Source organism: Mirounga leonina, unplaced genomic scaffold (assembly GCF_011800145.1).
Source record: "Mirounga leonina isolate KUSES-001 unplaced genomic scaffold, KU_Mleo_1.0 Mir_99, whole genome shotgun sequence".
Lineage (NCBI taxonomy): Eukaryota > Metazoa > Chordata > Mammalia > Carnivora > Phocidae > Mirounga > Mirounga leonina.
Window position 1 is genome coordinate 6,481,378 of NW_023270971.1, and position 9,307 is coordinate 6,490,684.

Below are 9,307 nucleotides of genomic sequence, written 5' to 3' on the forward strand. Positions count from 1 at the left end.
GTATTCTACTACCACCTGTAACAAAACGGCTACTATTAGAACTAATCAGTAAGTTTAGAAAGGTTGTAGTATACTAGATCAATAACAGTTGTATTTCCATATACCTATCAACAAATTATCAGACTAAAATTTAAAACATCTACAGAATTTCTTTTAAATGTGAAAGGCTTGGGGGTAGGTCTGACAAAAATTGTGAAACATCTATACATTGAAAACTACTAAACATTGCAAATAGAAATGAAAGAAGACTTAAATAAAGGACTATGTCCTGTTCATGTGTCAGAAACCTCATTATTGTAAACCTCAAATTGATTTATAGATTCAGTGCAATCAATTTAAATTGCAGCAAGCTTTTGAGAGGAAATTTACAAGATGATTCTTAAAATTCATATGGAAATGAAAAGGTCTAAGAATAGCCAAAAACCTTTGCAAAAAAAAAAACTGTTTTAGGTCTAATACTACCTGACCTCAAGATTTATTATATACACAGCCACAATAATCAAGACAGTGTGGTGCTAGTGTAAAGATAGAAAAATGGATAAATGCAACAAAATGGATCAGAAATAGATCCAACTGATATAATGACAAATTTTCAACAAAGGTATTTCAGTGAGGGGAAAAATAGTGTTTTCAACAAATAACTGGATATCTATATTTTAAAACGAAGCCTTAATCCATTATTCATACCATATACAAAAAGTTAACTCAAAATGGACCATAACCCTAAATATAAAATCTAAAATTATAAAACTCCTAGAAGAAAATGTAGGAGAAAACCTTTGGGATTTAGGATTAGGCAAAGATTTCTTAGGTAAGGACAATAAAAGCATGAACCACAAAAGAATAAATGATAAGTTGAAAGTCTGGTCTTCAAAAGACACCATGAAAAGAATGGAAAGACAAGCCACAGACTAGGGGAAAATATTTTCACATCATGTATCTGATAAATAACCAGTAGCTAGAATGTATAAAGAGTTCTAACAACCAAATCTTAAATACTGAGCAAAAGATTTGAACAGACACTTTACTAAAGATATACTAATGGCAAAAAAGAACATAGAAAGATGCCCAACATCAGTAGTCATCAGGGAAATTGCTAATTAATACCACAGTGAGATACCACTTACACACCTACTAAAATGGCCAAAATTTAAAAACTAGTATTACCAAATGTTGGCAAGGATGTAGAGAAATGAACTTTTACACAGAGCTGGTAGAAATGCAAAATGGCGTATAACTTTGGAAAATGGGTAATTTCCTTTAAACATAAACCTATATGATCCAGCCATTTCATGCCTAATATTTATCCAAGAGAATAAGTATTAGGCATGTGTGCATACAACACACAATATCCAAGACATGTGTGCATAGTTATTCAGGAATGCTCATAGCAGCTTTATTTGTAACAAAAACTGGAAGTAACTCAAATATCCATCATAGGCAAATGGATAAACTATCCATACAATGGGATACTAATTAGCAAGAAAAATGAATGACCTCTTGATACACAACAAATTGGATTAAATTCAAAACAGTATGTGGAAAGAAACCAGTAAAAACAAGAATTTACATGTTATTATTCCATTATATCAAATTGTAGGACATGCAAAAGAATATATATAGTGGCCGAAAGCAGATCAGTGGTTGTCTGGGGAGAGGGTGGAGAGCTGGTGAAAGACTAACTACCAAGGGGTAAGAAGCAGCTTTTAGGGATGGACATGTTCCTTTTCTTGATTACGGTGATAGTTTCACTGATATATACATAAGCCAAAAGTTACCAAATTATATACTTTAAATATGTGCAGTTTATTGTGTCTATTATATCTCAATAAATTTGCTTAAAAAAAAAAAACTTCACCATGCTTAAAATGCCCTACATGTATCTGCTCCTTTTTTTGACAATATAAACACCTCTTCCCCTAATCCATTCCACTTCAGTCTGTTCTTCCCCAGCTTTCACCTCAAGGCTTTTGAGAACACTCTTCTTACTAGTATATAAACTTATCACTACTCTCTCCAACTGCCATAGCAAATAAGATTTAGATTATCTTCCCAAAACAAAAATACCTTTCTCTTCTGGTCTTTCTTAATCCCAGCTTACCCACACCATATAAACTTCCTAATCTATGAAATTTTGGAATATTATTCCACACAGATTAAGTCAGTAAAACTGTTCATTCACCCTATCATTTGGTCCTTCAACTAATATTTAGTGAACATTATGTACTATGCATTCTTCTAGAACTTGAGCCATATCATTATAATAATGCAGTTAAATATTTCTGCCCCAATTGTGCTTAAATGCTACCAAAGTGGACTGAGAGTAAATAAACAAAATAAATTATAACATGAAAAAAGTGCCATTAAAAAAGTGAAATAAAGCAAGGTGATAAGTCGTAGCACTTGGGGGGAGTTTTTGTTACATATGGAAACCTGCTAGTCTTAGAGAAGTCTGATCTAATCAGTTATTTAAGAACACAGAATCATAATACACTGCAATTCTACAGTGATAAAATTACATAATGATAGTTATGAGTGCCTGCTCAAGGCTACCAGAAGAAAGAAAATAATAAAGATTGGAGCAGATAGAAAAAACATAGATAATAAAAACCAATGAAACCAAGAAATTGTTCTTCAAAAACTTTAACAAAATTAACAAACTTTCAGCTAGACTGACTTAGGAAAAAAGAGAAAAGATTCATAGAAAATCAGAAATAAAAAAGATAAAAAGATAAAAAAATTGATCTTACAGAAATAAAAAAGATTATGAGTGTGCTATGAACAATTGTACACCAACAAACTGGATAATCTAAATGAAATGGACAAATCCTTACAAACCCAAAACTTACCATTGCTGAATGATAAAGAAGTAGAAAATCTGAATTAACCTAAAACTAGTAAGGAGATTGAATTAGTAATCAAAAACCTCCAAACAGATAATCCTGACTACATCTGCTGCTGGCACTGTCTCCTCCACATCAGAGGTCAAAGAGAGATGCACATCATATCTCACTCCTCCTAGAGATGAAGAATTTGAATCCCAAAGAAAAGGAAGATCTAGAAAATTAGAACAGTCTAGAAGATCAATGCAGGGGGTGACACTGAAGAGGCTGAAAAACAGTAAGAAGTTGTTCTACCAGAACCAGAGAATAAGAATGAAGAAAAACAGGATAAAGAGAATCAAGAAGAAAAGGAATCAGAAAGGTCTAGAGAAGATGAATATAAACAAAAGTACTTCAGAACATATGAGCTTTATGCGTTACAGACTAGAATCAACTTCAAGTTCAACCATCCTGTCCTCTTCATGGTCTACCATGAACAGTTCACTCTATGCTTCAAGTCAACTAAACAGGCCAAATAGTCCTGTAGGTGTAATTTCTGTTTACTCCAGAGTTAACAAAGGAAAATTGAAAGAGAGGGAGAAAGAAAAAAAGGAAAAAGAAGATAAACCATAACCTAAATCAATCACAGAATGATGGCAAAAAGGAGAAATAAGATCTATGGAAGTTTCATATCGGAAATAAGACAGCAATGAAAATGAACAAGAGGAACAATCATAGAGAAGAGGGATCCAAATAAGAATAAAACTGAGATTCCATTTCTAGATAAGAAGCCCATCCCGCATCAGCTAGGTGATCAGTATGATGCCTCCTGGAATGCTCTGGAGCATAGTTTCTTAAAAGAAAGAAAACCTTACAGTAGCAGGCTAAAAAAGGATTGATTCCAGACTATAAGAACCCTTACGAACAAATTCTAGCTGAAAAGAAAAAGCTTAAAATAGCTACATGAGGCAAATATGGAACTGACAGATTTTAAATCGTAGTTGGAAAAGGCCACCCAGAGTTAAGAAAGATTTGCTGTGAGGTCACTATTAGAAATGGAAAAGAAGGAACAAAGAGCTTTAGAAAGAATGAAGACCTGAAGTAGAAGTAGAGCTCAAATGCTACCAGACCTAAAAGCAGACAAATAAAAGTTAAAGGATGAAAATAGGGCATTGGTCAGTACTGAGCACACTTTCCAAATTAAAAAGAGAAGCAGCAAGTAATGGAACCACACATATTAGCAACCCAGCAGCCCATAATCGAGTCACTTGAAACCGGGGAAGAATCCTTGGAGACTATCATTTTCAGATATCCTGCCAAATGCCCACTTACCTAGGTTGTTTCATTTTTTTATTTTCTTGTATTGAGACCATTGTTCCATATTAATGCAGCTGCTGAGAGGTTTGTTTTAATGACTGAGAAAACTTGGTTTACAAGTCTAGGATATAAAGAAAGTGCTCAAGGCCAGATCTTCCTCAGATATTTAACCAATAAGGCTTAATTTTACATAAACACTTTCATGTCAATAAAAACTTTGAGCTCTCACAGAGGACAAGTATTCAACATTTTTGATGAGCCACAGTTTTGAGTTTTTCAATATTTTTTTTTTTTACTTTATATGTTTGGTTTTGTATTTTTTCCTTTCTAACTCTCCATGTGCCAGACTCTTCCATGTTTTCAGCTTTTTCATTTATAGAAAATGACACATGCTCTTCTGAGATCATTGTTATGTATTAATTAGGCTAATGTTGTGTTGTCTCTCACCTAAATTTCTTGGTGGAATATTTGCTTTCACTATGCAATATGCATTTATTTCCTGTGTAAAGCTTTAAAGTCAATTGAGATTAGACTCCTTTAAGCCCTATTTTCTGCCTTCATTGGTCAGTTTGTTTTTTATTATTGTAGTATAAGATATTAGATGCTGTAATCTTCACATTTTAGTAGGTCCTGAGTGATGCTGTATATATAGACAAGTGTCTTGTTTTGATCTTTAGACTACCACATGTCATGCTTGACTATTTTCTTATTTCACATATCTGTTAATGCAAAGTAGGCTACTCCATAATTGTGTAAAAAACAAAATATGCTAACATGAATAAAGGCTTTAAAAGGCATACAACAGGTGGAGCCCTATCCTTACAATATTTTTCTACTTTATTTTTTTAAAAGATTTTATTTATTTATTTGAGAGTGAGAGAGAGAGAGAGAGAGAGCATGAGTGGGGTAGGAAGGGCCAAGGAAGAGGGAGAAGCAGACTCCCCTGCTGAGCAGGGAGCCTGATGCAGGGCTCCATCCCAGGACCCTGAGCTGAAGGCAGACACTTAACTGACTGAGCCACCCAGGTGCCCTCATTTTTCTACTTTAAAGTGCTTTTACTTTTCTTTTCATTTTTTATTTCTTAGTGTTCAACCCCGATTAAGGTTGCATAAGGTAACTCTTTACACATCACATACCTAAATTTATCTGACTACTGTGTAAAACCCTGTGCTAGCCAAAGTAATGCTATGACAGCATTTGCAGACTTAACCTGTTATTGTTAAATGCATGTCATTGCCATGTAAAGAGACATTAATTTTGATACTGCCAACATCTTCCGACTACTTTATACATTTCAGTGGCCTTTTCTTTTTAAAAAAAGAGCAAAACCTGGGTTACTTGTATGGTTCAGTTGGTTAAGTGTCCCTCTCGATTTCGGCTCAGGTCATGATCTCAGGGTTGTGGGATGGAGCCCCGCACTGGGCTACATGCTCAGCAAGGAGACTGCTTGAGATGCTTTCTCTCTCCCTCTGCCCCTCCCCCACTTGCACTCTAAATAAATAAATAAATAAATAAATGAATAAATAAATAAAAAATTTTTAAGAGGAAAACCAAGTTCATAATGAAGATAGTTTTTTATTTGGAAAAATAGCTTTTCTATTCTCATTAAGCCATGGGAAAAAAATATCTAACAAATAACTGTCTCCTTAACCACTAAACAGTTTAGCCATTTGAATAAACCATACACTGTAAAGTTTATAGTGGCCAACTGTATTACTGATTGTACATATTAAATGTGTGTGTGTTCCTTCATTTTATTTTAAAGATTTTATTTATTCATTTAGAGAGAGAGCGAGCGTGAGTGGGGGAAGGGGGAGAGGGAGAGAAAGAATCCCAAGCAGACTCCATGCTGAGCATGGAGCCCAATGCGGGGCTTGATCCCATGACCCTGAGATCACAGCCTAAGCCAAAATCAAGAGTTGGATGCTTAGCTTACTGAGCCACCCAAGCACCCTTCATTTTATTTTTTTAAGAATTTTTTTATTGAAGTATAGTAGATATACGTTACATTAGTTTCAGGGGTACAACATAGTGATTTGACAATTCTATATATTATACTGTGCTCACCACAGTAAGTGTAGTTAACCATATGTCACCATGTTATTACAATATTACTGACTATATCCCTTATGCTGTACTTTTCATCCTTGTGACTTACTTTATAACTGGAAATTTGTACCTCTTAATCTCCTTCATCTATTTCACCCTTCCTCCTAACCCCCTCACTCTGGCAACCACCAGTTTGTTCTCTGTATTTATGATTCTGCTTCTATTTTGCTTAATCTGTTTTTTAGATTCCACATATAGGTGAAATCATATGGTATTTGTCATTCTCTGACTTATTTCACTTAGCATAATATTCTCTAGGTCCATCCATACTGTAACAAATGGCAAGATCTCACGTTTTTATGGCTGAATAATATTCCATTCCATATATAAATATATTTGTAACATCTTTATCAATTCATTTATCAATAGACACTTAGGTTGCTTCCATAGCTTGATTATTATAAATAATGCTGCAATAAAGATAAGGGTGCATGTATCTTTTTGAGTTAGTGTTTTTCTTTGAGTACCCCGTAATAGAATTATGACATCACATGGTATTGCTAATTTTTTGAGGAACCTCCATACGGTTTTCCACAGTGATTGTATCAATTTACATTCTCACCAACAGTGCCTGAGGGTTCCCTTTTCTCCACATCCTCATCAACACTTATAATTTATCTTTTATTTACTGTCTTTTTAACACTAGCCATTCTGACTGGTGTGAGGTGATCTCTCATTGTGGTTTTGATTTGCATTTCCCTGATGATTAGTGATGGTGAACATCTTTTCATGTGTCTGTTGGCCATCTGGATGTCTTATTTGGAAAAATGTCTATTCAGGTCCTCTGCCCATTTTAATCATGTATTATTATTTTTGGTGTTAAGTTGTAGAAGTTCTTTATATATTTTGGATATTAACCCCTTATCAGATATATTGTTTGCAAGTATCCTCTTCTATGTAGTGTGTTTCCTTTTTGCTTTGCTGATGGGTTTCCTTTCCTGTGCAAATGTTTTATTTTGCTGTAGTCCTCATAGTTTATTTTTATTATTTCCTTTACCTGAGGAGATAGATCTAGGAAAATGTTGCTAAGGCTGATGTCCAAGAGACTATTGCCTATGTTTTCTTTGAGAAGTTTTATGGTTTAAGGTCTCATATTTAAGTCTTTAACCCACTTAGAGTGTATTTTTGTGTATAGTTTAAGAGAGGGGTCCTGTTTCATTCTTCTGCATATTGTTGCCCAGGTTTCCCAACACCATTTATTGAAGACTGTCTTTTCCCTATTGTATATTCCTGGCTCCTTTATCAAAGGTTAATTGACCATATAAGCCTGAGTTTGTTTCTGTGTGCCCCTTTAACAGGTCATTGTGTTCTATTGCCCATTTTAGATTATTTTGAAACCGGAGTATTATTAAGTCAGTAGTTTAAGTGCCCCCTTTCTCAGTTAGTTTTAAGAAGACATATGGTATTCTATTAAACCAGCTCAGAGTCTTGGTTTTTAAAGATACAAAGATAGTTGTGGGGAGTTTACTTTTTATTATACTTAAACTGTATGAATAGTTCATCTGAATATAGAGTATTTCCGGGTCTTATGTGGATGTAACATATACAAATAATTGAATAATTAAATGCATGTTTCTAGTATTTCAGCATTTTCTATTTAGATTATGTATTCTTTGTATACCTAAAACTGAACAGCTACCATGCTATATTGATTCTACTGATAGTACTGAGCAGACCCAGTTTCTGCATGAAAATAGTTGCAAAAACTATTTTGGAAATAAAATGTATTTTGACACATACAAATAAAACTAAAACAAATAAAATAACTCCCATCAAATAAAATCAGGACCTGATGCCTCACTAATGAACTCTACCAAATATTTAAAGGAAAATAAACACACTCTTCTGCAAAATCTTCTAAAAAAACTGAAGAGGAAGGTATACTTCCAAACTAATTCTCGGAGCGTTTTTCTGCTATCAGAGCCAGACTAAGATACCACAGAGAAAAAAACTACAGACCAATATTCCTGATGAGTATGAATATAAAAATTTTCAATAAAATAACAGCAAACAGAATTCAACACACATTAAAAGGATTATGCACCATGAACAAGTGGGATTTATTCCTGGAATGCAAGGATGGTTCAACATATGAAAATCAATGTAATATGGTACATGAATAGAATGAATGAAAACCACAGGATCACCTCAACTGGTTCAGAAAAAGCACTTGACAAAATTCAACACACTTTCATGATTAAATAAAACATTCAAAAAGTACAAATCGAAAGAAAATAAGGGCCATACATAAAAAGCCCAGAGTTAACATACTCAACGGTAAAATAATGAAACTTTATCTCTAAGATCAGAAACAAGACAAGAATGCCTGCTTTTGCCACTTATATTCAACATAGCACTGAAAGTCATAGCCAAAGCCATTAGGCAAGAAAAAGACACAAAAGTCATCCAAAACAGAAAAGAAAAATTAGCTGTTCTCAGATGATATCTTATATACAGAAACTCTAAAGATTCTACAAAACAAAAGATCTGATAAATGAATTCAGTAAGGCCGCAGGATACAAAATCAACACACTAAAATCTGCTTCGTTCCTATACACTAACATGGAAGAATCTAATACAGAAATTAATAATTCCAATTATTAATAAAATACACAGGAATAAACTTAACAAAGGAGACAAGACTTGTACACTGGAAAATTACAAACACAGCTGAAAGAAACAAAACACACAAATTGAAAGAAACCGCATATTCAGATTGGAAAACTTAATACATTTAAGATGTAAACATCACCCAATGTGATCTACAGACACAACAAAATTTTTATCAAAATCCCACCCAATGGCATTTTTTTAATTTTTTGCAGAAATAGAAAAATCCATCCTAAAATTCATATGTAATCTCAAGGGACTCTGAATAAACATACCAAGTATGTTTTCTGACCACAATGGTATGAAACTAGAAAATAACAAAGAAAACTGGAAACTCACAAATATGTGGAAATTTAACACATACCTGAACCAAGATATTTTACAAATATCTTGAAGCAAATGAAAATGGAAACACAATTTACTAAAACCTATTGGATGTAGCAAAAGCA

The 9,307-nt window shown here is 33.7% G+C and overlaps 1 pseudogene; it reads left to right on the forward strand.

The window, feature by feature from the left end:
- The first annotated feature begins 1,226 nt into the window (after positions 1-1,226).
- LOC118006774 lies at positions 1,227-4,045 on the forward strand (annotated as a pseudogene).
- The last annotated feature ends 5,262 nt before the right edge of the window (positions 4,046-9,307 follow it).